The 26,546-nt window shown below is 47.4% G+C and overlaps 37 non-coding genes and 4 pseudogenes across 37 annotated transcripts; all 41 read left to right on the forward strand.

Moving 5' to 3' along the window:
- The first annotated feature begins 11,562 nt into the window (after nucleotides 1–11,562).
- LOC142637555 (5S ribosomal RNA) lies at nucleotides 11,563–11,681 on the forward strand. Its single transcript, XR_012844714.1, has one exon. It is a non-coding gene; the product is annotated as a 5S ribosomal RNA (ribosomal RNA).
- Nucleotides 11,682–11,924: 243 nt separating this feature from the next.
- On the forward strand, nucleotides 11,925–12,042 carry LOC142637608 (5S ribosomal RNA). The gene has a single exon (XR_012844764.1). It is a non-coding gene; the product is annotated as a 5S ribosomal RNA (ribosomal RNA).
- Nucleotides 12,043–12,285: 243 nt separating this feature from the next.
- On the forward strand, nucleotides 12,286–12,403 carry LOC142637609 (5S ribosomal RNA). Its single transcript, XR_012844765.1, has one exon. It is a non-coding gene; the product is annotated as a 5S ribosomal RNA (ribosomal RNA).
- Nucleotides 12,404–12,643: 240 nt separating this feature from the next.
- Nucleotides 12,644–12,761, forward strand: LOC142637654 (5S ribosomal RNA). The gene has a single exon (XR_012844808.1). It is a non-coding gene; the product is annotated as a 5S ribosomal RNA (ribosomal RNA).
- Nucleotides 12,762–13,360: 599 nt separating this feature from the next.
- LOC142637602 (5S ribosomal RNA) lies at nucleotides 13,361–13,479 on the forward strand. Its single transcript, XR_012844758.1, has one exon. It is a non-coding gene; the product is annotated as a 5S ribosomal RNA (ribosomal RNA).
- A 240-nt stretch (nucleotides 13,480–13,719) lies between these two features.
- LOC142637605 (5S ribosomal RNA) lies at nucleotides 13,720–13,838 on the forward strand. Its single transcript, XR_012844761.1, has one exon. It is a non-coding gene; the product is annotated as a 5S ribosomal RNA (ribosomal RNA).
- Nucleotides 13,839–14,077: 239 nt separating this feature from the next.
- LOC142637678 (5S ribosomal RNA) lies at nucleotides 14,078–14,195 on the forward strand. Its single transcript, XR_012844830.1, has one exon. It is a non-coding gene; the product is annotated as a 5S ribosomal RNA (ribosomal RNA).
- Nucleotides 14,196–14,434: 239 nt separating this feature from the next.
- Nucleotides 14,435–14,551, forward strand: LOC142637597 (5S ribosomal RNA). Its single transcript, XR_012844753.1, has one exon. It is a non-coding gene; the product is annotated as a 5S ribosomal RNA (ribosomal RNA).
- A 238-nt stretch (nucleotides 14,552–14,789) lies between these two features.
- LOC142637620 (5S ribosomal RNA) lies at nucleotides 14,790–14,907 on the forward strand. The gene has a single exon (XR_012844776.1). It is a non-coding gene; the product is annotated as a 5S ribosomal RNA (ribosomal RNA).
- Nucleotides 14,908–15,145: 238 nt separating this feature from the next.
- On the forward strand, nucleotides 15,146–15,264 carry LOC142637656 (5S ribosomal RNA). Its single transcript, XR_012844810.1, has one exon. It is a non-coding gene; the product is annotated as a 5S ribosomal RNA (ribosomal RNA).
- Nucleotides 15,265–15,503: 239 nt separating this feature from the next.
- LOC142637642 (5S ribosomal RNA) lies at nucleotides 15,504–15,621 on the forward strand. Its single transcript, XR_012844798.1, has one exon. It is a non-coding gene; the product is annotated as a 5S ribosomal RNA (ribosomal RNA).
- A 240-nt stretch (nucleotides 15,622–15,861) lies between these two features.
- On the forward strand, nucleotides 15,862–15,979 carry LOC142637572 (5S ribosomal RNA). The gene has a single exon (XR_012844730.1). It is a non-coding gene; the product is annotated as a 5S ribosomal RNA (ribosomal RNA).
- Nucleotides 15,980–16,218: 239 nt separating this feature from the next.
- LOC142637573 (5S ribosomal RNA) lies at nucleotides 16,219–16,336 on the forward strand. The gene has a single exon (XR_012844731.1). It is a non-coding gene; the product is annotated as a 5S ribosomal RNA (ribosomal RNA).
- A 238-nt stretch (nucleotides 16,337–16,574) lies between these two features.
- On the forward strand, nucleotides 16,575–16,693 carry LOC142637627 (5S ribosomal RNA). The gene has a single exon (XR_012844784.1). It is a non-coding gene; the product is annotated as a 5S ribosomal RNA (ribosomal RNA).
- Nucleotides 16,694–16,932: 239 nt separating this feature from the next.
- On the forward strand, nucleotides 16,933–17,049 carry LOC142637657 (5S ribosomal RNA). Its single transcript, XR_012844811.1, has one exon. It is a non-coding gene; the product is annotated as a 5S ribosomal RNA (ribosomal RNA).
- Nucleotides 17,050–17,291: 242 nt separating this feature from the next.
- LOC142637616 (5S ribosomal RNA) lies at nucleotides 17,292–17,410 on the forward strand. The gene has a single exon (XR_012844771.1). It is a non-coding gene; the product is annotated as a 5S ribosomal RNA (ribosomal RNA).
- Nucleotides 17,411–17,642: 232 nt separating this feature from the next.
- Nucleotides 17,643–17,760, forward strand: LOC142637632 (5S ribosomal RNA). Its single transcript, XR_012844788.1, has one exon. It is a non-coding gene; the product is annotated as a 5S ribosomal RNA (ribosomal RNA).
- Nucleotides 17,761–17,999: 239 nt separating this feature from the next.
- On the forward strand, nucleotides 18,000–18,118 carry LOC142637536 (5S ribosomal RNA). Its single transcript, XR_012844696.1, has one exon. It is a non-coding gene; the product is annotated as a 5S ribosomal RNA (ribosomal RNA).
- Nucleotides 18,119–18,356: 238 nt separating this feature from the next.
- On the forward strand, nucleotides 18,357–18,475 carry LOC142637688 (5S ribosomal RNA; annotated as a pseudogene).
- Nucleotides 18,476–18,712: 237 nt separating this feature from the next.
- On the forward strand, nucleotides 18,713–18,830 carry LOC142637569 (5S ribosomal RNA). Its single transcript, XR_012844727.1, has one exon. It is a non-coding gene; the product is annotated as a 5S ribosomal RNA (ribosomal RNA).
- Nucleotides 18,831–19,068: 238 nt separating this feature from the next.
- LOC142637687 (5S ribosomal RNA) lies at nucleotides 19,069–19,185 on the forward strand (annotated as a pseudogene).
- Nucleotides 19,186–19,423: 238 nt separating this feature from the next.
- Nucleotides 19,424–19,541, forward strand: LOC142637574 (5S ribosomal RNA). Its single transcript, XR_012844732.1, has one exon. It is a non-coding gene; the product is annotated as a 5S ribosomal RNA (ribosomal RNA).
- A 238-nt stretch (nucleotides 19,542–19,779) lies between these two features.
- LOC142637582 (5S ribosomal RNA) lies at nucleotides 19,780–19,898 on the forward strand. Its single transcript, XR_012844739.1, has one exon. It is a non-coding gene; the product is annotated as a 5S ribosomal RNA (ribosomal RNA).
- Nucleotides 19,899–20,135: 237 nt separating this feature from the next.
- Nucleotides 20,136–20,253, forward strand: LOC142637584 (5S ribosomal RNA). The gene has a single exon (XR_012844741.1). It is a non-coding gene; the product is annotated as a 5S ribosomal RNA (ribosomal RNA).
- A 237-nt stretch (nucleotides 20,254–20,490) lies between these two features.
- Nucleotides 20,491–20,608, forward strand: LOC142637615 (5S ribosomal RNA). The gene has a single exon (XR_012844770.1). It is a non-coding gene; the product is annotated as a 5S ribosomal RNA (ribosomal RNA).
- Nucleotides 20,609–20,846: 238 nt separating this feature from the next.
- LOC142637575 (5S ribosomal RNA) lies at nucleotides 20,847–20,964 on the forward strand. The gene has a single exon (XR_012844733.1). It is a non-coding gene; the product is annotated as a 5S ribosomal RNA (ribosomal RNA).
- Nucleotides 20,965–21,201: 237 nt separating this feature from the next.
- LOC142637594 (5S ribosomal RNA) lies at nucleotides 21,202–21,319 on the forward strand. Its single transcript, XR_012844751.1, has one exon. It is a non-coding gene; the product is annotated as a 5S ribosomal RNA (ribosomal RNA).
- A 238-nt stretch (nucleotides 21,320–21,557) lies between these two features.
- On the forward strand, nucleotides 21,558–21,674 carry LOC142637617 (5S ribosomal RNA). Its single transcript, XR_012844773.1, has one exon. It is a non-coding gene; the product is annotated as a 5S ribosomal RNA (ribosomal RNA).
- A 238-nt stretch (nucleotides 21,675–21,912) lies between these two features.
- LOC142637663 (5S ribosomal RNA) lies at nucleotides 21,913–22,031 on the forward strand. Its single transcript, XR_012844816.1, has one exon. It is a non-coding gene; the product is annotated as a 5S ribosomal RNA (ribosomal RNA).
- Nucleotides 22,032–22,283: 252 nt separating this feature from the next.
- Nucleotides 22,284–22,402, forward strand: LOC142637689 (5S ribosomal RNA; annotated as a pseudogene).
- Nucleotides 22,403–22,655: 253 nt separating this feature from the next.
- On the forward strand, nucleotides 22,656–22,774 carry LOC142637545 (5S ribosomal RNA). The gene has a single exon (XR_012844705.1). It is a non-coding gene; the product is annotated as a 5S ribosomal RNA (ribosomal RNA).
- Nucleotides 22,775–23,014: 240 nt separating this feature from the next.
- Nucleotides 23,015–23,131, forward strand: LOC142637621 (5S ribosomal RNA). Its single transcript, XR_012844777.1, has one exon. It is a non-coding gene; the product is annotated as a 5S ribosomal RNA (ribosomal RNA).
- A 241-nt stretch (nucleotides 23,132–23,372) lies between these two features.
- Nucleotides 23,373–23,490, forward strand: LOC142637576 (5S ribosomal RNA). The gene has a single exon (XR_012844734.1). It is a non-coding gene; the product is annotated as a 5S ribosomal RNA (ribosomal RNA).
- Nucleotides 23,491–23,730: 240 nt separating this feature from the next.
- On the forward strand, nucleotides 23,731–23,848 carry LOC142637578 (5S ribosomal RNA). The gene has a single exon (XR_012844736.1). It is a non-coding gene; the product is annotated as a 5S ribosomal RNA (ribosomal RNA).
- Nucleotides 23,849–24,087: 239 nt separating this feature from the next.
- LOC142637652 (5S ribosomal RNA) lies at nucleotides 24,088–24,204 on the forward strand. The gene has a single exon (XR_012844806.1). It is a non-coding gene; the product is annotated as a 5S ribosomal RNA (ribosomal RNA).
- Nucleotides 24,205–24,445: 241 nt separating this feature from the next.
- LOC142637701 (5S ribosomal RNA) lies at nucleotides 24,446–24,564 on the forward strand (annotated as a pseudogene).
- A 253-nt stretch (nucleotides 24,565–24,817) lies between these two features.
- On the forward strand, nucleotides 24,818–24,936 carry LOC142637606 (5S ribosomal RNA). The gene has a single exon (XR_012844762.1). It is a non-coding gene; the product is annotated as a 5S ribosomal RNA (ribosomal RNA).
- Nucleotides 24,937–25,176: 240 nt separating this feature from the next.
- On the forward strand, nucleotides 25,177–25,295 carry LOC142637535 (5S ribosomal RNA). Its single transcript, XR_012844695.1, has one exon. It is a non-coding gene; the product is annotated as a 5S ribosomal RNA (ribosomal RNA).
- A 243-nt stretch (nucleotides 25,296–25,538) lies between these two features.
- Nucleotides 25,539–25,657, forward strand: LOC142637558 (5S ribosomal RNA). Its single transcript, XR_012844717.1, has one exon. It is a non-coding gene; the product is annotated as a 5S ribosomal RNA (ribosomal RNA).
- Nucleotides 25,658–25,895: 238 nt separating this feature from the next.
- On the forward strand, nucleotides 25,896–26,012 carry LOC142637614 (5S ribosomal RNA). Its single transcript, XR_012844769.1, has one exon. It is a non-coding gene; the product is annotated as a 5S ribosomal RNA (ribosomal RNA).
- Nucleotides 26,013–26,252: 240 nt separating this feature from the next.
- LOC142637667 (5S ribosomal RNA) lies at nucleotides 26,253–26,371 on the forward strand. Its single transcript, XR_012844820.1, has one exon. It is a non-coding gene; the product is annotated as a 5S ribosomal RNA (ribosomal RNA).
- Nucleotides 26,372–26,546: the final 175 nt, after the last annotated feature.

Below are 26,546 nucleotides of genomic sequence, written 5' to 3' on the forward strand. Positions count from 1 at the left end.
AGACATGACAAACAAACCGGATTAATTGAGTTTGAATTAATAAAAATGTCATCTTAAATGGGTTTTAAAAATAAGTTGGGTCAATTAGGTTACAGATCAAATCAGGTTCAGGTTGACCCATTTTCTCAAATGAAAAATAAATAAATAAACATGCATTTGTCACTTTTTAACATATAAATAAAATAGTATTAGTGTAGTGATCATAAGCTTCTTTCTTCAAAGAAGCCAATTTGGCCTCAGATGCCCCAAGATTTTTGTTGTTCACTTGTGTTTTATTTGCTATCATATATATGGACACAATAAGAGATTGTGTTGATAATTAAATTTAACTAATGGTTATGTCTATAAATGCAATAAAAAGTAACTTTTTAAAATTATAATTAAATTCAACTATGTAGTTCATTGGTCATTACAATCCCATAGATGAATTTAAATATTTCGTTGGATTTAACTGAGAAAATAACGAATTAGGGATATTTATTCATTGGCGTCTTCTCTCTCTCATGGTAAGTTTTCTCACTTTTTCTCTCTTCCCTTTGCTTTTTCTCTCCTCACACCCTTACTGTCACTAATTCTGGTCTCTCCTCTTCCCATAGATCTCTCTCTCTAACCATCTCTCTTCTCTCTCTTCTCCATGTTTCTCTTCCCCTCTATAACACAATTCTCTGATTAAAAATCATTCACTGATCGGTCAATAGCTCTGACTTGCAAAGGAGAACAAATTTGCAGCAGTAACTATTTCATTCCATGGGACAATATTAAAACATAGTACCTATATTGCTCTAAATTGCTTTTACATGGGACAATATTTACCGTGGACTAATAATATTGTTATATAATGAATGATAATTTTTTAGGAGAATTGCATTTGTTGGCAAATATTTTTTTTGTTGGCAGATACTATGCAGTGATAGTACATTATGTAAATACATAATTTAGAGTAATATTGAAAATTTGATAACTAATTAATTTTGATTGTATATTTTCAAAATTTTATTATAAAAACCAAATTCATTCTTGGTTTTTTATTTATAATGATTACATTAGTTAGTTTACATAATATACATGTTTTATATTATACAAGAAATATTTTTTTAAAAAATTGCATACCAAACACCAAAATACATTCTTAAGCTCATTTTTAAGATTGTTACCAAACATTGAAAAATAAGATAGTTATCTAGAAAATACTCTTTGGAAAATGAACTATTTTCCAAAAAAGGTTAATGCTAAAACAAACAGAGCGTAAGGGGAAAGTTGGTTGATTTAAAAAATAATGGCAGAATTGTGAACTACTCCAAATATAGAAGAAGAAAAATATTTTTCCACATGTCTTGCAATTATATATATATATCTTAAAAGGAGAAGCAAATACGTGTACCACGCATAGGGTAAAACATTGCTACAAGGAAGTGAATAAATGCGCTAAAGCTTTGATGAGAATCAACAAGCATTCAAGGATCCATTGCATGTTCCAGTTGAGCCTATTACAAGAGCAAGATCCAAGAAGATCCAAGAAGCACTTAATGGGCTGATTCAAGAGATTTAAGCTGATTCTAACGCAGGACATTTCAAGCTTGGCCCAAAGGAAACTGAAAACGTAATAAATTTAATTCAAGCTATTTAGGGCTGATCTAGCTTAATTGCGAGTGATTTATGGCATGAATTAATGGCTGATTGACTTTCCAGCTCTATATCATTTAAGGCATATTTTTTCCTATTTTGGATATGCTAATTTCAAACCAAATCAACTTTTATTTAGGGTTTTATTATTTAGTACATTTTTTAGGTATTTTCCTTATTTTTAGGTCAAATTTGATTCCTGATATGGTAAGGTATCAATTAGGAGTTATTTTAAAATATATTTTCTTGTCTGTCAAGTTTTATGGGGCCCTTAAATAGACTCTGAAATTTGTAAACGTTTTTCAGAATATTATTGAATAAAAATCAGAAAATGTGAGGCTTTGCTCTCTTTTGGTTCTTCAAGAACTGTGAACTTATCAAGGATTCTTCCTTGTGGCGTTCAAACTTTATACCTTCGGTTCGTGATTCTTTATAACCATTGGGTCAAGGTCAACTTATACCTTTGGTTCGCGTTTCGATTATAAACGTTGGGTTAGGGTTTCTATCATAAATCTGAATTTTAGCTTTCCTAGGTAAATATTCCAATATTGTTTGTTGGGTCTCAAAGCGTGTCGATTGAGGTTTGCATCAAGCTTTAGCTAGGAAATGATCCAGCCAAGTTGATGAACTTGTTAGTTTGTATGGTCCCCTTCGGTCATATGTATTTTATTTTAATCTCAAAAAGGGATATGGCTTATAGACATATATTTTTTGTTTAATATATGATCTATCCTTTACTAAAAAAAAAAAAAGTGCACCTCCTCAAGAATAAAAATTATTGTAGAACCCATAAAAATGTCACTTTCACATGACTCTCAATTTTTTTTTTCACTACTCTTAATGTGCTATGTAGATAGTTTTGATTTTTATGTAGTCCTAAAATTTTTCTAAAAGTGGAAAAAAAAGAAAAATGAACATCTAAAGACACAAAATTTGATATATTTTTTAATATAGCTGAGAACAAAAACTTGTGAAAGCTTGCTATTTCAACATATATAAAAACAATTGCCAATTTTTTTCTTTTGTGCATGTAGCATTATTTGTTATTAAAAGAAAAAAGCTACGTATACATAGGAACCTCTGACTGGGTCCAGGGTAAAATAAAGGATAAGGTGTGAGGAGGGGTCCAGGCATTTGTATTTTGATAGGATGTTGAGAATTTTGTGACGTGGCTGCTCAGGGTACAAAATGGATGACTGAGAATTCGTGGCATCTATATACTGGGAATGTAGTTGTTTGCGTTTGCGTTTGCGTTTGTCTGGCGTATGTTATTTTTTTCCAGAAAAAATGAAAAATATTAACCGTAGGAAAGGAAAAGGAAGAAATAAAATTAAAAAAGACCATATCATATCATATCATTTGTACATCTATATCATATCATATATATATATATATATATATATATATATATATATATATATATATATATATATAACCAAAACTTCTGAAACTCCCATAATTTTTCACATCAGCACATTATCTAAATGAAATTATCATTTTATCTAAATAAACTTATTTTTGTTTAGTCTAAACTTAATAAGGAGTGAAACTCTATCTCTTTAATAAGTCCAACTTAAACTTAAATTCATCATTTTTTAAATCATTTTTTTAAATAAAATTATTTCTGTTTAATCCAAACTTAACAAAGAGTGAAATTCTATCTCTCTAATAAGTCCAACTTAAATTCAAACTCATCACTATCATTTTTTTAAACAAAATTAATTTTGTTTAGCTCAAATTTAATAAAGAGTGAAACTCTATCTTTCTAACAAGTCTAACTTAAACTCAAACTTAAACATTGATAAATAAAAAAATAAAATAAAAAACTTGTTAAATCCTATATTAAGATTATCCTAAACGTGGCTTTATTTGGATAAATATAAAAATCATCAACTATTGATAAAGTTCAACTTCTTTGAATAATAGAACAATTCTACTGAAACTTCTTTAAAAATTAATTTTCGTACATAAACCACCAAACTCTTTTTAGCTGTTTTTTACAAGATAAAGAAACTTGTAATAATTGAAATTATTCTTTTAAATGTAACTCATCTTTCTTTTATATTTCTCTATTGTTTAGTCATATATGTTTTGTTTCAATAATTTCTAAGCAGTAAATCATCTGAATCTTTAATATTTTTTGGAATTTTAGAAGTTTTAATATCTGAAATTTTGAGTTATTTTTTTGCAGTAATTGAAATTTTCTGAAAAATTGTAACACAAATTGAAGTCATACAAGAGCAAATCATACAATGGTGTAGTTTTTTAATCAATTTAAGATTTTATAAAATTATTTTAGTTTACCTCACAAATATGTAAGTTCCCTTGCATAGTATGCTATATAATAAAAGTTGTGCTTAAATGTCGTGGTTGCGCAAAGTGGCTTTACCATATTGTAGAAATTTTTTTTGATTTATCAATATTGCATAATTTTATTTAGATTTAAAATAATAAGACACGTTAAAAAAAAAAAAAACCTTAGAAACATGGATAAGTTAACTAATTTACTTAGATTAGGATTGTGTAACCATTAGTATTTTATTTAAAATTTAAAATTATAGATAAAAAATAATTTTATAAAAAAATACACGCTATTTTTTTTTTTTGGATAGAAACATTTTTTAACAATATATAATTGATTAGAATTTCACATAGGATAGGTGTTTTTTTTTTTAATTCCAAACCATCTAATAATTTCTCTTATAATTTAACTTCATTATAATTTGAAATTCTATGTCTAATAGAACTCTCCCAAGTCCTAACTTCCAAGTTTTTTGGATAAACATGCATCCTAAGTGATGAGTTTTACGTTTTTTTTAAACGTTAATTGTGATAATTTTTTTTTCATACACATATTTTTCCTAATAATTCTATTTTTCTTATAATTCCTAAATTGATTAGAAATCTAACATCTTCACATTTGAAAATTCTCTATGTGGGGGGTAAAAATGCTTAAATGCACATTTGGGCCTGGTTTGTTGGTATAAGTCTGTTCAATTAGAGTCTTCGAAACTCACAGGTCAGTTCGCGCTACAAGGGGCAGAGGAATTGTCCGAGGAGGAGTATCTCCTCGGACAGGCACAGTAAAGGCCATGGGACGTGCTAAAGGATTTATAGACAGAATTCTGGAAGATCTGTTGGGTAAAGGCGTGATCCAAGCACTCTTTAGAAGGAGGAACGTGTGAGAAATATCTGAGGAAAAAAGCTGTTACCACCGCATTAAAGGCCCTGCATCTACCTCCTTGGCCGCATTAATGGAGAAATGATCTCTGAACAGTAATATTCAGCCTTCCAGCTATTATTTGAAGACTTCAAGAAGGTGGTGGATGGGATAAGTATCTAAGAGGAAAATCTGTGCTACACGTGGGAGAAAAAGAAGAGAAGAAGAGGGATATAAGAGGACATGAGCGGTATGAAGAAGAGGAAGGAGGAAAAACTAAAAGACCAATTGTAATCTTTTGCTTAGAGAGAAAGGCAATACAAGTGGTCCTCAGCTTACGTCCGAGGAGAGTTTTTTGTCATATTCATCTATTACTTGCATAGATTGCGACATTCTAGCCTGTTTATCAACTCTCCAATATCCTTAACCTAGATTTCAAACCCATACTCTATAAATTTCATTGTATAAGACTCTTTGGGCCTGGGTCCATCTAGGGATTGGATCGGGTACAAATTGTGCACCTACAATTGGTGCCGTCTGTGGGAATCTAGTGTTGAAAGAATTGGAACATCATGGCAGGCTTAGGTTCGCATCATGCAGAGTCTTAGGGGTCCCAGTGCGAAGATCATTTTGAGCGTCTTGAACGTCGGAGGGATTGAGAGGGAAATGTGCATACAGTACACCCTGATGCAAGCCATTCGTGTGGTGGAAGCAGGGCCACCCATGAGGATGATGCCAAGGCCATGTAGAGGGAGATTGACCACCTTAAGAAAAAGCTATTCCGTGTCAGACGAAGGTGGGTTTCACCTCCGTCCAATCCTTCCTTTGGGGGTCCCAAGGAAGCAGTTACAGTCCAAGGTCCAGGACTTCACCTAGCGAAACCTTCTCTTACGAGAAGGATGAGTTTCCAAGTCGTAAGCATAAGAAGTTTCCCTCCAGGGGCTTGGGAAACGATACTATGAGCCGAGCGTTGCACCAATACTCCAAGTCACCCTTCTCATGCAGGATCGAGAAGGGAAGGCTCCCACGGTGGTTCACTCAGCCCACCTTCACCATTTATAATGGCAGGACAGACCTAGTCGAACACGTGAGCCATTTTAATCAGAGGATGGCGGTACATTCTCAGAACGAAACCTTGGTGTGCAAAGTCTTTCCCTCAAGCCTAGGACATGTTGCTATGAGATGGTTTAACGGACTAAAGCCGAGGTTTGTCGATTCTTTCATGGAACTCATTAGGGCATTCGCGTCTCGATTCATTACATGCAGCAGAGTCCCTCGGCCTTTGGACTCATTGTTATCCATGGCCATGAGGGAGGGTGAGACTTTGAAAGCATATTCTGATAGATACTGGGAAATGTTTAATGAAATCGACGGTGATTTTGACGAAGTGGCGATTAACACTTTCAAAGTAGGCCTCCCAACTGATCACGATTTAAGGAAATCTCTGACCAAAAAGCCCGTGCGGAGTGTATGTTGCCTCATGGATCGCATCAACGAGTACAAAAGGGTTGAGGAAAATCAACAATAAGGTAAGGGTAAGGCGAAGGTTATCCCTCAAGAGAGAAGGGATTTCATGTCGGACAAGTACCATAATAATAAGCCGATGAGAGATTTCTCTGGGCAATCTGATTCAGCCACTCCTCAAGTAGTTAATACCGTATTCCGAGAACCAGTGCACCAATTGCTGGAGAAAGTCCGCAAGGAACCCTACTTCAAGTGGCCCAGTAAGATGGCGGGTGACTCTACGAAACGGAATCAGAACCTCTTTTGCCAGTATCATCTGGATGTGGGTCATACTACTGAGAATTTTCGGATCCTTTGGAACCATTTAGAGCTGCTTGTTAGAGAGGGAAAATTGAAGCAGCACCTGTATCAACCCAACGGACAAGGAAATCATTCGGGTTCAAATAATCAGAAGAACAACTCATCTCGGTCGCCCTTGGGAACGATTGATGTCATCTTCACTGCACTTGGCAGGATCGGTTCCTGTCCTACAAGGGTGATGGCAGTGTCACATTCCCAGGCCGAGGAGTCTGACTCGAGGCCGAAAAGGATCAAAGGGAGTACGCCTATTTTGGGATTCTCTGATGAGGATAAGGTTGGGACTATTCAACCACATGATGATGCCTTGGTGGTCACATTGAGGATATGGAATTATGACGTCAAGAGGGTGATGGTCGATCAGGGTAGCGGTGCAGATATTATGTACCTTGACTTATTTAAGGGGCTTAAGTTAGAGCTAGAGGATCTCAGTCCTTATGATTCGCTGTTGATAAGCTTTGAATGGAAGGCTGTCATACCAAAGGGACAAATTCGTTTGCTCGTACAGTCGGGCCCGAAAACGGTCGATGTAGATTTTATTGTGGTTGACGCATATTCTCCATACACGGCCATCGTCGCCAGGCCTTGGCTGCATGCTTTGGGTGCTGTCTCCTTGACTTTACATGTTAAAGTGAAATTTCCCTTGAGTGGATTGATTGAAGAAATTCTTGGGAGCCAATCAGTAGCAATGCAATGCAATGCATATCGGCTGCAATGCTGCATCAAGCCGAATCAGAATCCTCGACCTCGGTTGTGGAAGACTTATAGCAATTAACAACTCTGGATGCGCCCGGTGTAGTGACAGTAGAGGAGGCCACGTGTGAAGAGTTGGAAAGATTTCTCATAAATGATGACCTCGAAAGGTTCTTTCAAGTTGGGATATGGCTACCACACCAAGAGAAGATGGAATTGGTGATTTTTTCGAAAAACAATATCGATGTTTTTGCATGGGATCCCTATGAGGCTCCGGGGGTTAACCCAAGTTTCATTTGCCATCATTTGAACGTCAATCTTGCCGTTATTCCTAGGAGGCAACCACCTCGGCGTTCTTCTAAAGAACATGCCGAGGCCGTTAAGGAAGAGGTACTCAAGCTCAAAAGGACTAGGGCTATTAAAGAAGTTTTCTACCCAGAATGGTTGGCACACACTGTCGTAGTAAAAAAGAAGAGTGGAAAGTAGAGAGTATGTGTGGACTTCACAGACCTGAACAAAGCCTGTCCAAAAGACTCGTTCCCGATGCCTCGCATCGATCAGCTGGTGGATGCTATGGTTGGGCATCCTCGGATGAGTTTTTTGGATGCCTTCCAAGGTTATCACCAAATACCTTTGGCGTTGGGTGATCAAGGAAAGACTGCCTTCATTACTCGTACAGGGAATTATCACTATAAAGTGATGCCATTCGGTTTGAAAAATGCAGGGGCTACTTACCAAAGGATGATGACCAGGATGTTCGATTCAAAGCTTGGGAAAACCATTGAGGTATATGTGGATGATATGGTAGTGAAGAGTAAGACAGTACCTATGCATGTGAAAGATTTGGACGACACCTTTCAAACACTTAGGAAGTACAAGCTGCACCTTAACGCCTCAAAGTATTCTTTTGGGGTGGGCTTCGGAAAGTACCTAGGCTACATGGTGACTCATAGAGGAATATAGGTAAATCCGGCACAAGTCAGAGCCATTCAAGGCTTGCAACCACTTCGGAATCCGAAGGAAGTTCAGAAATTGACCGAGATGACTGCTGCTCTCAGCAGATTTATCTCTCAGTCCGCTGATAGGTGTAGACCTTTTTTCCAATTGTTAAATAAGTGGAAAGGATTCCAATGGTCCGAGGAGTGCGCTTTAGCTTTTCAGCAACTTAAGGAATATCTTTCCCGGCCACCCATCATGTCTCGGTCGGAGGTCGATGAAATCCTGTTTGCATACCTAGCTGTAGCTATCCATGCAGTCAGCTTGGTTCTGATAAGGGACGACGGTGGAGTACAAAGACCGACTTATTATGTTAGCAAATCTTTGAATGAAGCTGAGGTGCGTTATTTGCCTTTGGAGAAGGCAATTTTAGCCGTAGTCCATGCTACACGAAAGCTTCCTCACTACTTCCAATCCCACACCGTCGTGGTTTTGACTCAACTGCCTCTCAAGTCAGTATTGCAAAGTACTGACTACTTGGGGAGGGTAGCCAAGTGGGGAACTATTCTGGGAGCTTTCGATATCAAATATATGCCGCACACCTCGGTGAAGGACCAGGTTCTTACTGATTTGGTGGCAGAGTTTGCCGAACCATCGTTAGGAGAAACTGCAAAAGGAGTCGCATATGGATGAAAAATCAGTTGGCATGATCACATGCAAAGGGCCTCCAGTTTGGAAAGCGTATGTTGATAGGGCAGTAAACCAGAGGGGATCAGGCGTTGGACTTGTTTTGGTATCCCCTGAGGGAATTACCTTTGAGAAATCATTGAGATTAGTGTTCCCGACCACTAATAACGAGGCTGAGTATAAAGCTGTCTTAGTCGGTATGGATATGGTCTGGAGAATGGGGGGAAAGGCAGTTCATATGTCCTCGAATTCTCAATTAGTTGTGGGCCAAGTGACGGGGACCATGGAGGCTAGGGATCCAAGAATGCAAGAGTACCTGACCCATGTGAAATGTTTACAATCCAAGTTTGATTCTTTCATCCTTTCGCATGTCTCTAGAAGTGGAAACACGCATGCGGACTCGTTGGCCACTTTGGTGACGTCCTCGGCTCAATGTTTGCCTAGGATTATCCTCGTCGAAGACTTGTTGAAATTGACTTTAACCACCACAAGTGCCGTCCATATCCATCTGATAAGGCTCGGACCTAGCTGGATGGACCTCGTAGTTTCTTTTCTAAAGAGCGACGTTCTGCCTGAGGAGAAGTTTGAAGCAGATAAAATTCGTCGAAAGGCGCCTTGATTCTGGTTGTTCGAGGATCAGAAGCTATATAAATGCTCCTTTTTCGGACCATACCTGCTATGTGTACATCCTGAGGCGACAGAGGCATTTTTGGAAGAATTGCACGAGGGAATTTGTGGAAGCCATACTGAGGGGGAGATTTTTAGCCCATAGAGCTTTGACTCAGGGATATTGGTGGCCCAATATGCAGAGAGAGGCTCAGGACTACGCAAGAAAATGTGACCAGTGCCAGAGGTTTGTTCCCAATATTCATCAGCCTGGTGGTGTCCTTAATCCTTTGTCTAGTCCTTGGTCATTCGCTTAATGGGGACTGGATATAGTTAGGCCTTTTTCGAGAGCTATGGGAAACAAAAGATGGCTATTCGTGGGAACTGATTACTTCACCAAGTGGGTCGAAACTGAGCCTTTATCAAATATTAGGGATATGGACACCAAGAAATTTATCTGGAAGAACATTATCACTAGATTTGGGGTACCTCACACACTTATTTCAAATAATGGCGTGCAATTTGATAGTAAAGCTTTCAGGAAATATTGTAATGACTTGGGCATCACAAATAGATACTCCACTCTAGCTTATCCTTAGGGAAATGGGCAGGCCGAGGCCGTTAACAAAGTTATAGTCAGTGGACTTAAGAAGAGGCTGGATGATGCAAAGGTAGATGGGTAGAGGAATTGCCACATGTTTTGTGAACATATCGGACTACGCCGCGAAGATCCACTAGAGAAACACCATTCTCCATGACTTACGGGGCTGAGGCGGTGATACCTTTGGAATCTAGGTTTCCTACATTAAGGACGAGTTCTTTCATCCCGGGAAATAACGATGGCCTCTTGGAGAAAAGCCTGGATCTGGTTGAGGAACGGCGAGAGGCCGCCATGGTCCAACTGGCTTATTATCAGCAGAAGCTCAAACAAGGATATGATGCTCATGTGAAGTTTAAGGCCACTAGCGCCTGGGGATTTGGTGTTGAGGAAAGTCATGGGTACTTCCAAAAATCCAGCGTGGGGAAAGCTAGCACCAACTTGGGAAGGACCATGCCGAATCATTTCTATAGCGGGCATAAGGTCATATCGCTTAGTTGATCTAGATGAAAAAATTGTACAACGCCCTTGGAATGTAAATAACCTACGAAGGTATTATTATTAATGAAAAGCACTTTTGTCGTTCGTTATTCAAATTATCATTATATAACAGTTCGATTTACTTATTACGAATATCAAACAGAAACTTGGTCATGCATGGTCCTCGGACCACATACTTCGTGGAAATTGATATCTTATTGATTGTTAAACAGAACCTTAGTTATGTCGGGTTTTCGGACCTTCTACTTGGGGAAAATTAACATTTCAATTCGCTATTTCTAAATATCAAACAAAAACTTGGTCATGCATGGTCCTCGGACCACATACCTCGTGGAAATTGGTAATTTATTGAGTGTTAAACTACCTTAGTTATGTCAGGTCCTCGGATCTTCTACTTTGGAGAAACTAACATTTCAATTCGCTATTACTGAATATCAAACAGAAACTTAGTCATGCATGGTCCTCGGACCACATACCTCGTGGAAATTGATATCCTATTGACTGTTAAACAGAACCTTAGTTATGTCGGGTCCTCAGACCCTCTACTTCGGGGAAATTAGCAGAAACCATATCTCATAAGTGTTGATGAGCCACAGTAAGTTTGATGGATTGCTTTACTCCGCAGTTAAGCGTGTTTGGGCGAGAGTAGTACTAGGATGGGTGACCTCCTGGGAAGTCCTCGTGTTGCACCCCTTTCTTTTTCATCGCGTTTTATTTTATATCTCCCGTCGGGATTATCGTTCACGTCGGTCCAGGACGCTCGCTTCGCGGGCTTGGTCTGCCCCTGGCCAAAAATACGAGGCAACAAAGCGTCGGGGCGGTGTCGATCTCGAAAAATCCGCGGAAGCCCCATCGAGTTGAACCTGTGCATGCGGTGGTGTTAAAGTGCGTCGCTGCATCCGGATCCTTTATAAGAATTAAACGCGCTTATGCTGATGGGTGCGATCATACCAACACTAGTGCACCGGATCCCATCAGAACTCCGCCGTTAAGCGTGTTTGGGCGAGAGTAGTACTAGGATGGGTGACCTCCTGGGAAGTCCTCGTGTTGCACCCCTTTCTTTTTCTTCGCGTTCTGTTTTTATTTCTTCCACCGGGCTTATCGTTCACGTCGGCCCAGGACGCTCGCTTCGCGGGCTTAGTCAGCCCCGGACCAAAAATACGGGCGACAAAGCGTCGGGGCGATGTCGATCTCGAAAAATCCGCGGAAGCCCCTCGGGTTGCACCTGAGTAAGCGGTTGGTAAAAACACAGACGCTGCAAACGGATCCCTTATAAGAATTAAACGCGCTTATGCTGATGGGTGCGATCATACCAACACTAATGCACCGGATCCCATCGAACTCCGCGATTAAGCGTGTTTGGGCGAGAGTAGTACTAGGATGGGTGACCTCCCGGGAAGTCCTCGTGTTGCACCCCTTTCTTTTTCTTCGCGTTCGTTTTTATTTCTTCCGCTCGGCTTATCGTTCACGTCGGCCCAGGACGCTCGCTTCGCGGGCTTAGTCTGCCCCGGACCAAAAATACGGGGCGACAAAGCGTCGGGGCGATGTCGATCTCGAAAAATCCGCGGAAGCCCCTCGTGTTGATCGTGTGTATGCGGTGTTGTTAATGGTCGTCGCTGGATCCGGATCCTTTATAAGAATTAAACGCGCTTATGCTGATGGGTGCGATCATACCAACACTAATGCACCGGATCCCATCGAACTCCGCGATTAAGCGTGTTTGGGCGAGAGTAGTACTAGGATGGGTGACCTCCCGGGAAGTCCTCGTGTTGCACCCCTTTCTTTTTCTTCGCGTTCGTTTTTATTTCTTCCGCCGGGCTTATCGTTCACGTCGGCCCAGACGCTCGCTTCGCGGGCTTAGTCCGCCCCGACCAAAAATACGGGCGACAAAGCGTCGGGGCGATGTCGATCTCGAAAAATCCGCGGAAGCCCCTCGGGTTGCTACGGTGTATGCGGTGGTCTTAAAAAGCGTCGCTGAATCCGGATCCCTTATAAGAATTAAACGCGCTTATGCTGATGGGTGCGATCATACCAACACTAATGCACCGGATCACATCGAACTCCGCAGCTAAGCGTGTTTGGGCGAGAGTAGTACTAGGATGGGTGCCCTACGCGGAAGTCCTCGTGTTGCACCCCTTTCTTTTTCTTCGCGTTCGTTTTTATTTCTTCCGCCGGCTTATCGTTCACGTCGGCCCAGACGCTCGCTTCGCGGGCTTAGTCCGCCCGGACCAAAAATACGGGCGACAAAGCGTCGGGGCGATGTCGATCTCGAAAAATCCGCGGAAGCCCCTCGGGTTGCACCCGTGTATGCGGTGGTGTTAAAGTGCGTCGCTGCATCCGGATCCCTTATAAGAATTAAACGCGCTTATGCTGATGGGTGCGATCATACCAACACTAATGCAACGGATCACATCACAACTCAGCAGAAAACACAGAATCGACGAGAGGAGTACTAGGATGGGTGACCTCCTGGGAAGTCCTCGTGTTGCACCCCTTTCATTTTCTTCGCGTTCGTTTTTATTTCTTCCGCCGGCTTATCGTTCACGTCGGCCCAGACGCTCGCGGCGCGGGCTGAGACCGCCCCGGACCAAACATACGGGGCGACAAAGCGTCGGGGCGATGTCGATCTCGAAAAATCCGCGGAAGCCCCTCGTGTTGCTCGTGTGTGAGTGGTGTTGAGACGTTTGGTCTTCGGATCTGGATCCCTTATAAGAATTAAACGCGCTTATGCTGATGGGTGCGATCATACCAACACTAATGCACCGGATCCCATCAGAACTCCGCAGCTAAGCGTGTTTGGGCGAGAGTAGTCCTAGTACGGGAGACCTCCTGGGAAGTCCTCGTTTTGCACCCCTTTCTTTTTCTTCGCGTTCGTTTTTATTTCTTCCGCCGGCTTATCGTTCACGTCGGCCCAGACGCTCGCTTCGCGGGCTTAGTCCGCCCCGGACCAAAAATACGGGCGACAAAGCGTCGGGGCGATGTCGATCTCGAAAAATCCGCGGAAGCCCCTCGGGTTGCACCTGTGTTTGGGGTGGTGTCATTGTGCGTCGCCGCATCCGGATCCCTTATAAGAATTAAACGCGCTTATGCTGATGGGTGCGATCACACCAACACTAATGCACCGGATCCCATCGAACTCCGCGAGTTAAGCGTGTTTGGGCGAGAGTAGTACTAGGATGGGTGACCTCCCGGGAAGTCCTCGTGTTGCACCCCTTTCTTTTTCTTCGCGTTCGTTTTTATTTCTTCCGCCGGCTTATCGTTCACGTCGGCCCAGACGCTCGCTTCGCGGGCTTAGTCCGCCCCGGACCAAAAATACGGGCGACAAAGCGTCGGGCGATGTTGATCTCGAAAAATCCGCGGAATCCCCTCGGGTTGCACCCGTGTATGCGGTGGTGTTAAAGTGCGTCGCCGCATCCGGATCCCTTATAAGAATTAAACGCGCTTATGCTGATGGGTGCGATCATACCAACACTAATGCACCGTATCCCATCGAACTCCGCGATTAAGCGTGTTTGGGCGAGAGTAGTACTAGGATGGGCGACCTCCCCGGAAGTCCTCGTGTTGCACCCCTTTCTTTATCTTCGCGTTCGTTTTTATTTCTTCCGCCGGCTTATCGTTCACGTCGGCCCAGACGCTCGCTTCGCGGGCTTAGTCCGCCCCGACCAAAAATACGGGCGACAAAGCGTCGGGGCGATGTCGATCTCGAAAAATCCGCGGAAGCCCCTCGGGTTGCACCCGTGTATGCGGTGGTGTTAAAGTGCGTCGCCGCCTCCGGATCCCTTATAAGAATTAAACGCGCTTATGCTGATGGGTGCGATCATACCAACACTAATGCACCGGATCCCATCGAACTCCGCAGCTAAGCGTGTTTGGGCGAGAGTAGTACTAGGATGGGTGACCTCCGGGAAGTCCTCGTGTTGCACCCCTTTCTTTTTCTTCGCGTTCGTTTTTATTTCTTCCGCCGGCTTATCGTTCACGTCGGCCCAGACGCTCGCTTCGCGGGCTTAGTCCGCCCCGACCAAAAATACGGGCGACAAAGCGTCGGGAGATGTCGATCTCGAAAAATCCGCGGAAGCCCCTCGGGTTGCACCTGTGTATGCGGTGGTGTTAAAGTGCGACGCCGCATCCGATTCCTATATAAGAATTAAACGCGCTTATGCTGATGGGTGCGATCATACCAACACTAATGCACCGGATCCCATCGAACTCCGCTCTTAAGCGTGTTTGGGCGAGAGTAGTACTAGGATGGGTGACCTCCAGGGAAGTCCTCGTGTTGCACCCCTTTCTTTTTCTTCGCGTTCGTTTTTATTTCTTCCGCCGGCTTATCGTTCACGTCGGCCCAGACGCTCGCTTCGCGGGCTTAGTCCGCCCCGACCAAAAATACGGGCGACAAAGCGTCGGGCGATGTCGATCTCGAAAAATCCGCGGAAGCCCCTCGGGTTGCACCTGTGTATGCGGTGGTGTTAAAGTGCGTCGCCGCATCCGGATCCCTTATAAGAATTAAACGCGCTTATGCTGATGGGTGCGATCATACCAACACTAATGCACCGGATGCCATCAGAACTCTGCAGCTAAGCGTGTTTGGGCGAGAGTAGTACTAGGATGGGTGACCTCGTGGGAAGTCCTCGTGTAGCAACGCTTTCTTTTTCTTCGCGTTCGTTTTTATTTCTTCCGCCGGCTTATCGTTCACGTCGGCCCAGACGCTCGCTTCGCGGGCTTAGTCCGCCCCGACCAAAAATACGGGCGACAAAGCGTCGGGGCGATGTCGATCTCGAAAAATCCGCGGAAGCCCCTCGGGTTGCACCCGTGTATGCGGTGGTGTTAAAGTGCGTCGCCGCATCCGGATCCCTTATAAGAATTAAACGCGCTTATGCTGATGGGTGCGATCATACCAACACTAATGCACCGGATCCCATCGAACTCCGCAGCTAAGCGTGACTGGGCGAGATTAGTACTAGGATGGGTGACCTCCCGGGATGTCCTCGTGTTGCACCCCTTTCTTTTTCTTCGCGTTCGTTTTTATTTCTTCCGCCGGCTTATCGTTCACGTCGGCCCAGACGCTCGCTTCGCGGGCTTAGTCCGCCCCGGACCAAAAATACGGGCGACAAAGCGTCGGGCGGATGTCGATCTCGAAAAATCCGCGGAAGCCCCTCGGGTTGCACCCGTGTATGCGGTGGTGTTAAAGTGCGTCGCCGCATCCGGATCCCTTATAAGAATTAAACGCGCTTATGCTGATGGGTGCGATCATACCAACACTAATGCACCGGATCCCATCGAACTCCGCAGCTAAGCGTGTTTGGGCGAGAGTAGTACTAGGATGGGTGACCTCCCGGGAAGTCCTCGTGTTGCACCCCTTTCTTTTTCTTCGCGTTCGTTTTTATTTCTTCCGCCGGCTTATCGTTCACGTCGGCCCAGACGCTCGCTTCGCGGGCTTAGTCCGCCCCGGACCAAAAATACGGGCGACAAAGCGTCGGGCGATGTCGATCTCGAAAAATCCGCGGAAGCCCCTCGGGTTGCACCCGTGTATGCGGTGGTGTTAAAGTGCGTCGCCGCATCCGGATCCCTTATAAGAATTAAACGCGCTTATGCTGATGGGTGCGATCATACCAACACTAATGCACCGGATCCCATCGAACTCCGCAGCTAAGCGTGTTTGGGCGAGAGTAGTACTAGGATGGGTGACCTCCCGGGAAGTCCTCGTGTTGCACCCCTTTCTTTTTCTTCGCGTTCGTTTTTATTTCTTCCGCCGGCTTATCGTTCACGTCGGCCCAGACGCTCGCTTCGCGGGCTTAGTCCGCCCCGACCAAAAATACGGGCGACAAAGCGTCGGGAGATGTCGATCTCGAAAAATCCGCGGAAGCCCCTCGGGTTGCACCCGTGTATGCGGTGGTGTTAAAGTGCGTCGCCGCATCCGGATCCCTTATAAGAATTAAACGCGCTTATGCTGATGGGTGCGATCATACCAACACTAATGCACCGGATCCCATAAGAACTCCGCTCTTAAGCGTGTTTGGGCGAGAGTAGTACTAGGATGGGTGACCTCCGGGGTAGTCCTCGTGTTGCACCCCTTTCTTTTTCTTCGCGTTCGTTTTTATTTCTTCCGCCGGCTTATCGTTCACGTCGGCCCAGACGCTCGCTTCGCGGGCTTAGTCCGCCCCGGACCAAAAATACGGGCGACAAAGCGTCGGGCGATGTCGATCTCGAAAAATCCGCGGAAGCCCCTCGGGTTGCACCCGTGTATGCGGTGGTGTTAAAGTGCGTCGCCGCATCCGGATCCCTTATAAGAATTAAACGCGCTTATGCTGATGGGTGCGATCATACCAACACTAATGCACCGGATCCCATCGAACTCCGCGCTAAGCGTGTTTGGGCGAGAGTAGTACTAGGATGGGTGACCTCCCGGGAAGTCCTCGTGTTGCATCGCTTTCTTTTTATTCGCGTTTTATTTTATTTCTTCCGTCGGGCTTATCGTTCACGTCGGCCCAGGACGCTCGCTTCCCAGCCATAGTCTGCCCCGGACAAAAATTACAGGGCGCCAAAGCGTCGGGAGATGTCGTTCACGAAAAATCCGCGAAATCCCCTCAGGTTTCACCTATGTATGTAGTAGTGTTAAAGTGCGTCGCTGCGTCCATATCCTTTATAAGAATTAAACGCTCTTATGCTAATGGGTGCGATCATACCAACACCGATGCGCTGGATACCATCAGAACTCTGTAGTTAAGCGTGTTTGGGCGAGAGTAGTACTAGAATGGGTGACCTCCTGGGAAGTCCTCGTGTTGCACCCCTTTCTTTTTCTTCGCGTCTTATTTCTTCCGCCGGCTTATCGTTCACGTCGGCCCAGACGCTCGCTTCGCGGGCTTAGTCCGCCCCGACCAAAAATACGGGCGACAAAGCGTCGGGCGATGTCGATCTCGAAAATCCGCGGAAGCCCCTCGGGTTGCACCAGTGTATGCGGTGGTGTTAAAGTGCGTCGCCGCATCAGGATCCCTTATAAGAATTAAACGCGCTTATGCTGATGGGTGCGATCATACCAACACTAATGCACCGGATCCCATCGAACTCCGCAGCTAAGCGTGTTTGGGCGAGAGTAGTACTAGGACGGGTGACCTCCCGGGACCTCCTCGTGTTGCACCCCTTTCTTTTTCTTCGCGTTCGTTTTTATTTCTTCCGCCGGCTTATCGTTCACGTCGGCCCAGACGCTCGCTTCGCGGGCTTAGTCTCGCCCCGACCAAAAATACGGGCGACAAAGCGTCGGGCTATGTCGATCTCGAAAAATCCGCGGAAGCCCCTCGGGTTGCACCCGTGTATGCGGTGGTGTTAAAGTGCGTCGCCGCATCCGGATCCCTTATAAGAATTAAACGCGCTTATGCTGATGGGTGCGATCATACCAACACTAATGCACCGGATCCCATCGGAACTCCGCAGTTAAGCGTGTTTGGGCGAGAGTAGTACTAGGATGGGTGACCTCCTGGGAAGTCCTCGTGTTGCACCCCTTTCTTTTGCTTCGCGTTCGTTTTTATTTCTTCCGCCGGCTTATCGTTCACGTCGGCCCAGACGCTCGCTTCGCGGGCTTAGTCCGCCCCGACCAAAAATACGGGCGACAAAGCGTCGGGAGATGTCAATCTCGAAAAATCCGCGAAAGCCCCTCGGGTTGCACCCGTGTATGCGGTGGTGTTAAAGTGCGTCGCCGCATCCGGATCCCTTATAAGAATTAAACGCGCTTATGCTGATGGGTGCGATCATACCAACACTAATGCACCGGATCCCATCGAACTCCGCAGCTTAAGCGTGTTTGGGCGAGAGCAGTACGAGGATGGGTGACCTCCCGGGAAGTCCTCCTGTTGCCCTCCTTTCTTTTTCTTCGCGTTCGTTTTTATTTCTTCCGCCGGCTTATCGTTCACGTCGGCCCAGACGCTCGCTTCGCGGGCTTAGTCCGCCCCGACCAAAAATACGGGCGACAAAGCGTCGGGCGATGTCGATCTCGAAAATCCGCGGAAGCCCCTCGGGTTGCACCCGTGTATGCGGTGGTGTTAAAGTGCGTCGCTGCATCTGGATCCCTTATAAGAATTAAACGCGCTTATGCTGATGGGTGCGATCATACCAACACTAATGCACCGGATCCCATCGAACTCCGCAGCTAAGCGTGTTTGGGCGAGAGTAGTACTAGGATGGGTGACCTCCTGGGAAGTCCTCGTGTTGCACCCCTTTCTTTTTCTTCGCGTTCGTTTTTATTTCTTCCGCCGGCTTATCGTTCACGTCGGCCCAGACGCTCGCTTCGCGGGCTTAGTCCGCCCCGACCAAAAATACGGGCGACAAAGCGTCGGGCGATGTCGATCTCGAAAAATCCGCGGAAGCCCCTCGGGTTGCACCCGTGTATGCGGTGGTGTTAAAGTGCGTCGCCGCATCCGGATCCCTTATAAGAATTAAACGCGCTTATGCTGATGGGTGCGATCATACCAACACTAATGCACCGGATCCCATCGAACTCCGCGCTAAGCGTGTTTGGGCGAGAGTAGGACGAGGATGGGTGACCTCCCGGGACGTCCTCGGGTGGCACCCCTTTCTTTTTCTTCGCGTTCGTTTTTATTTCTTCCGCCGGCTTATCGTTCACGTCGGCCCAGACGCTCGCTTCGCGGGCTTAGTCCGCCCCGACCAAAAATACGGGCGACAAAGCGTCGGGCGATGTCGATCTCGAAAAATCCGCGGAAGCCCCTCGGGTTGCACCCGTGTATGCGGTGGTGTTAAAGTGCGTCGCCGCATCCGGATCCCTTATAAGAATTAAACGCGCTTATGCTGATGGGTGCGATCATACCAACACTAATGCACCGGATCCCATCGAACTCCGCAGCTAAGCGTGTTTGGGCGAGAGTAGTACTAGGATGGGTGACCTCCCGGGAAGTCCTCGTGTTGCACCCCTTTCTTTTTCTTCGCGTTCGTTTTTATTTCTTCCGCCGGCTTATCGTTCACGTCGGCCCAGACGCTCGCTTCGCGGGCTTAGTCCGCCCCGACCAAAAATACGGGCGACAAAGCGTCGGGCGATGTCGATCTCGAAAAATCCGCGGAAGCCCCTCGGGTTGCACCCGTGTATGCGGTGGTGTTAAAGTGCGTCGCCGCATCCGGATCCCTTATAAGAATTAAACGCGCTTATGCTGATGGGTGCGATCAGACCAACACTAATGCACCGGATCCCATCTGAACTCCCTAGCTAAGCGTGTTTGGGCGAGAGTAGTACTAGGATGGGTGACCTCCTGGGAAGTCCTCGTGTTGCACCCCTTTCTATTTCTTCGCGTTCGTTTTTATTTCTTCCGCCGGCTTATCGTTCACGTCGGCCCAGACGCTCGCTTCGCGGGCTTAGTCCGCCCCGACCAAAAATACGGGCGACAAAGCGTCGGGCGATGTCGATCTCGAAAATCCGCGGAAGCCCCTCGGGTTGCACCCGTGTATGCGGTGGTGTTAAAGTGCGACGCCGCATCCGGATCCCTTATAAGAATTAAACGCGCTTATGCTGATGGGTGCGATCATACCAACACTAATGCACCGGATCCCATCGAACTCCGCAGCTAAGCGTGTTTGGGCGAGAGTAGTACTAGGATGGGTGACCTCCTGGGAAGTCCTCGTGTTGCAGCCCTTTCTTTTTCTTCGCGTTCGTTTTTATTTCTTCCGCCGGCTTATCGTTCACGTCGGCCCAGACGCTCGCTTCGCGGGCTTAGTCCGCCCCGACCAAAAATACGGGCGACAAAGCGTCGGGCGATGTCGATCTCGAAAATCCGCGGAAGCCCCTCGGGTTGCACCCGTGTATGCGGTGGTGTTAAAGTGCGTCGCCGCATCCGGATCCCTTATAAGAATTAAACGCGCTTATGCTGATGGGTGCGATCATACCAACACTAATGCACCGGATCCCATCGAACTCCGCGCTTAAGCGTGTTTGGGCGAGAGTAGTACTAGGATGGGTGACCTCCCGGGAAGTCCTCGTGTTGCACCCCTTTCTTTTTCTTCGCGTTCGTTTTTATTTCTTCCGCCGGCTTATCGTTCACGTCGGCCCAGACGCTCGCTTCGCGGGCTTAGTCCGCCCCGACCAAAAATACGGGCGACAAAGCGTCGGGAGATGTCGATCTCGAAAAATCCGCGGAAGCCCCTCGGGTTGCACCCGTGTATGCGGTGGTGTTAAAGTGCGTCGCCGCATCCGGATCCCTTATAAGAATTAAACGCGCTTATGCTGATGGGTGCGATCATACCAACACTAATGCACCGGATCCCATCGAACTCCGCAGCTAAGCGTGTTTGGGCGAGAGTAGTACTAGGATGGGTGACCTCCCGGGAAGTCCTCGTGTTGCACCCCTTTCTTTTTCTTCGCGTTCGTTTTTATTTCTTCCGCCGGCTTATCGTTCACGTCGGCCCAGACGCTCGCTTCGCGGGCTTAGTCCGCCCCGACCAAAAATACGGGCGACAAAGCGTCGGGCGATGTCGATCTCGAAAATCCGCGAAAGCCCCTCGGGTTGCACCAGTGTATGCGGTGGTGATCACGTGAGTCGCAGCATCAGTATCCCTTATAAGAATTAAACGCGCTTATGCTGATGGGTGCGATCGTGCCAACACTAATGCACCGGATCCCATCGAACTCCGCAGCTAAGCGTGTTTGGGCGAGAGTAGTACTAGGATGGGTGACCTCCCGGGAAGTCCTCGTGTTGCACCCCTTTCTTTTTCTTCGCGTTCGTTTTTATTTCTTCCGCCGGCTTATCGTTCACGTCGGCCCAGACGCTCGCTTCGCGGGCTTAGTCCGCCCCGACCAAAAATACGGGCGACAAAGCGTCGGGAGATGTCGATCTCGAAAAATCCGCGGAAGCCCCTCGGGTTGCACCTGTGTATGCGGTGGTGTTAAAGTGCGTCGCCGCATCCGGATCCCTTATAAGAATTAAACGCGCTTATGCTGATGGGTGCGATCACACCAACACTAATGCACCGGATCCCATCGAACTCCGCAGCTAAGCGTGTTTGGGCGAGAGTAGTACTAGGATGGGTGACCTCCGGGAAGTCCTCGTGTTGCACCCCTTTCTTTTTCTTCGCGTTCGTTTTTATTTCTTCCGCCGGCTTATCGTTCACGTCGGCCCAGACGCTCGCTTCGCGGGCTTAGTCCGCCCCGACCAAAAATACGGGCGACAAAGCGTCGGGGGATGTCGATCTCGAAAAATCCGCGGAAGCCCCTCGGGTTGCACCTGTGTATGCGGTGGTGTTAAAGTGCGTTGTTGAATCCGGATCCCTTATAAGAATTAAACGCGCTTATGCTGATGGGTGCAATCATACCAACACCGATGCGCCGGATCCCATTAGAACTCCGCAGTCAAGCGTGTTTCGGCGAGAGTAGTACTAGGATGGGTGACCTCCTGGGAAGTCCTCGTGTAGCATCGCTTTCTTTTTCTTCGCGTTTTATTTTATTTCTTTTTATTTCTTCCGTCAGACTTGTCATTCACGTCGGTCCAAGACGCTCGCTTCGCAAGCTTAGTCCGCCCCGGAAAAAAAATACAAGGCGCCAAAGCGTCGGGCGATGTGGATCTCGAAAAATCCGCGGAAGCCCCTCGGGTTGCACCTGCATAAGTGGTGGTGTTAAAGTGCGTCGCTGCATCTGGATCCTTTATAACAATTAAACGCGCTTATGCTGATGGGTGCAATCATACCGACACCGATGCGCCGGATGCCATTAGAACTCTGCAGTCAAGCGTGTTTGGGCGAGAGTGGTACTTGGATGGGTGACCTCGTGGGAAGTCCTCGTGTAGCAACGCTTTCTTTTTCATCGCGTTTTATTTTATTTCTTTTTATTTCTTCCGTCGGGCTTATCGTTCACGTCGGCCCAGGACGCTCGCTTCGCGGGCTTAGTCTGCCCCGGACCAAAAATACGGGGCGCCAAAGCGTCGAGGCGATGTCGATCTCGAAAAATCCGCGGAAGCCCCTCGGGTTGCACTTGTGTATGCGGTGGTGTTAAAGTGCGTCGCCGCATCCGGATACCTTATAAGAATTAAACGCGCTTATGCTGATGGGTGCGATCATACCAACACTAATGCACCGGATCCCATCAGAACTCCGCAGATAAGCGTGTTTGGGCGAGAGTAGTACTAGGATGGGTGACCTCCTGGGAAGTCCTCGTGTTGCACCCCTTTCTTTTTCTTCGCGTTCGTTTTTATTTCTTCCGCCGGCTTATCGTTCACGTCGGCCCAGACGCTCGCTTCGCGGGCTTAGTCCGCCCCGGACCAAAAATACGGGCGACAAAGCGTCCGGGCGATGTCGATCTCGAAAAATCCGCGGAAGCCCCCCTGGTTGCTCCTGTGTTCGCGGTGGTGTCAAAGTGCGTCGCCGCATCCGGATCCCTTATAAGAATTAAACGCGCTTATGCTGATGGGTGCGATCATACCAACACTAATGCACCGGATCCCATCGAACTCCGCGCTAAGCGTGTTTGGGCGAGAGTAGTACTAGGATGGGTGACCTCCCGGGAAGTCCTCGTGTTGCACCCCTTTCTTTTTCTTCGCGTTCGTTTTTATTTCTTCCGCCGGCTTATCGTTCACGTCGGCCCAGACGCTCGCTTCGCGGGCTTAGTCTGCCCCGGACCAAAAATACGGGGCGACAAAGCGTCGGGGCGATGTCGATCTCGAAAAATCCGCGGAAGCCCCTCGGGTTGCACCCGTGTATGCGGTGGTGTTAAAGTGCGTCGCCGCATCCGGATCCCTTATAAGAATTAAACGCGCTTATGCTGATGGGTGCGATCATACCAACACTAATGCACCGGATCCCATCGAACTCCGCAGCTAAGCGTGTTTGGGCGAGAGTAGTACTAGGATGGGTGACCTCCCGGGAAGTCCTCGTGTTGCACCCCTTTCTTTTTCTTCGCGTTCGTTTTTATTTCTTCCGCCGGCTTATCGTTCACGTCGGCCCAGACGCTCGCTTCGCGGGCTTAGTCCGCCCCGGACCAAAAATACGGGCGACAAAGCGTCGGGGCGATGTCGATCTCGAAAAATCCGCGGAAGCCCCTCGGGTTGCACCCGTGTATGCGGTGGTGTTAAAGTGCGTCGCCGCATCCGGATCCCTTATAAGAATTAAACGCGCTTATGCTGATGGGTGCGATCATACCAACACTAATGCACCGGATCCCATCGAACTCCGCAGCTAAGCGTGTTTGGGCGAGAGTAGTACTAGGATGGGTGACCTCCCGGGAAGTCCTCGTGTTGCACCCCTTTCTTTTTCTTCGCGTTCGTTTTTATTTCTTCCGCCGGCTTATCGTTCACGTCGGCCCAGACGCTCGCTTCGCGGGCTTAGTCCGCCCCGGACCAAAAATACGGGCGACAAAGCGTCGGGCGATGTCGATCTCGAAAAATCCGCGGGAGCCCCTCGGGTTGCACCAGTGTATGCGGTGGTGTTAAAGTGCGTCGCCGCATCCGGATCCCTTATAAGAATTAAACGCGCTTATGCTGATGGGTGCGATCATACCAACACTAATGCACCGGATGCCATCGAACTCCGCAGCTAAGCGTGTTTGGGCGAGAGTAGTACTAGGATGGGTGACCTCCTGGAATTCCTCGTGTTGCACCCCTTTCTTTTTCTTCGCGTTCTTTTTATTTCTTCCGTCGGGCTTATCGTTCAGATCGGCCCAGGATGCTCGGTTAGCGGGCTTAGTCTGCCCCGGACCAAAAAACGGGAAGCCAAAGCGTCGTGGCGATGTCGATCTCAAAAAATAACCAGGAGCCCCTCGGGTTGCACCTGTGTATGCGGTGGTTTTAAAATGCGTCGCTCCTTCCAGATCCTATATAAGAATTATACGCGCTTGTGCTAATGGGTGTGATCATACCAACACTAATGCACCTAATTCCATCAGATCTTCGCAGTTAAGCGTGCTCCGGCGAGAGTAGTAGTTGGATGGGTGACCTCTAGGGAAGTCCTCGTGTAGCATCGCTTTCTTTTTCTTCGCGTTTTATTTTATTTCTTTTTATTTCTTCTGTCAGGCTTATCGTTCACGTCGGCACAAGATGCTCGCTTCGCGGGCTTAGTCTGCCCTGGACCAAAAATACATGGCGCCAAAGCGTCGACGCGATGTCGATCTCGATAAATCTGCGGAAGCCCCTCAGGTTGCACTTGTGTATGCGGTGGTGTTCAAGTGCGTTGCTGCATCCGGATCCTTTATAAGAATTAAACGCGCTTATGCTGATGGATGCCATCATACCAACAACGATGCGCCGGATCCCATCAGAACTCCGCAGTTAAGCGTGTTTGGGCGAGAGTAGTACTAGGATGGGTGACCTCCTGGGAAGTCCTCGTGTTGCACCCCTTTTTTTTTCTTCGCGTTCTGTTTTTATTTCTTCCGCCGGCTTATCGTTCACGTCGGCCCAGGACGCTCGCTTCGCGGGCTTGGTCTGCCCCGACCAAAAATACGGGCGACAAAGCGTCGGGCGATGTCGATCTCGAAAAATCCGCGGAAGCCCCTCGGGTTGCACCTGTGTATGCGGTGGTGTTAAAGTGCGTCGCTGCATCCGGATCCCTTATAAGAATTAAACGCGCTTATGCTGATGGGTGCGATCATACCAACACTAATGCACCGGATCCCATCAGAACTCCGCAGCTAAGCGTGTTTGGGCGAGAGTAGTACTAGGATGGGTGACCTCCTGGGAAGTCCTCGTGTTGCACCCCTTTTTTTTTCTTCGCGTTCTGTTTTTATTTCTTCCGCCGTCTTATCGTTCACGTCGGCCCAGGACGCTCGCTTCGCGGGCTTAGTCTGCCCCGGACCAAAAATACGGGGCGACAAAGCGTCGGGGCGATGTCGATCTCGAAAAATCCGCGGAAGCCCCTCGGGTTGCACCTGTGTATGCGGTGGTGTTAAAGTGCGTCGCTGCATCCGGATCCCTTATAAGAATTAAACGCGCTTATGCTGATGGGTGCGATCATACCAACACTAATGCACCGGATCCCATCAGAACTCCGCAGCTAAGCGTGTTTGGGCGAGAGTAGTACTAGGATGGGTGACCTCCCGGGAAGTCCTCGTGTTGCCCCCCTTTCTTTTTCTTCGCGTTCGTTTTTATTTCTTCCGCCGGCTTATCGTTCACGTCGGCCCAGACGCTCGCTTCGCGGGCTTAGTCCGCCCCGACCAAAAATACGGGCGACAAAGCGTGGGGAGATGTCGATCTCGAAAAATCCGCGGAAGCCCCTCGGGTTGCACCCGTGTATGCGGTGGTGTTAAAGTGCGTCGCCGCATCCGGATCCCTTATAAGAATTAAACGCGCTTATGCTGATGGGTGCGATCATACCAACACTAATGCACCGGATCCCATCGAACTCCGCGTTAAGCGTGTTTGGGCGAGAGTAGTACTAGGATGGGTGACCTCCCGGGAAGTCCTCGTGTTGCACCCCTTTCTTTTTCTTCGCGTTCGTTTTTATTTCTTCCGCCGGGCTTATCGTTCACGTCGGCCCAGACGCTCGCTTCGCGGGCTTAGTCCGCCCCGACCAAAAATACGGGCGACAAAGCGTCGGGGCGATGTCGATCTCGAAAAATCCGCGGAAGCCCCTCGGGTTGCACCTGTGTATGCGGTGGTGTCAAAGTGCGTCGCTGCATCCGGATCCCTTATAAGAATTAAACGCGCTTATGCTGATGGGTGCGATCACACCAACACTAATGCACCGGATCCCATCAGAACTCCGCACTAGAGAGAGAATGGGCGAGAGTAGTACTAGGATGGGTGACCTCCTGGGAAGTCCTCGTGTTGCACCCCTTTCTTTTTCTTCGCGTTCTGTTTTTCTTTCTTCCGCCGGGCTTATCGTTCACGTCGGCCCATGTCGCTCGCTTCGCGGGCTTAGTCTGCCCCGGACCAAAAATACGGGGCGACAAATCGTCTCGGCGATGTCGATCTCGAAAAATCCACGGTAGCCCCTCGGGTTGCACCTGTG

This window comes from Castanea sativa, chromosome 5, assembly GCF_040712315.1.
Source record: "Castanea sativa cultivar Marrone di Chiusa Pesio chromosome 5, ASM4071231v1".
Lineage (NCBI taxonomy): Eukaryota > Viridiplantae > Streptophyta > Magnoliopsida > Fagales > Fagaceae > Castanea > Castanea sativa.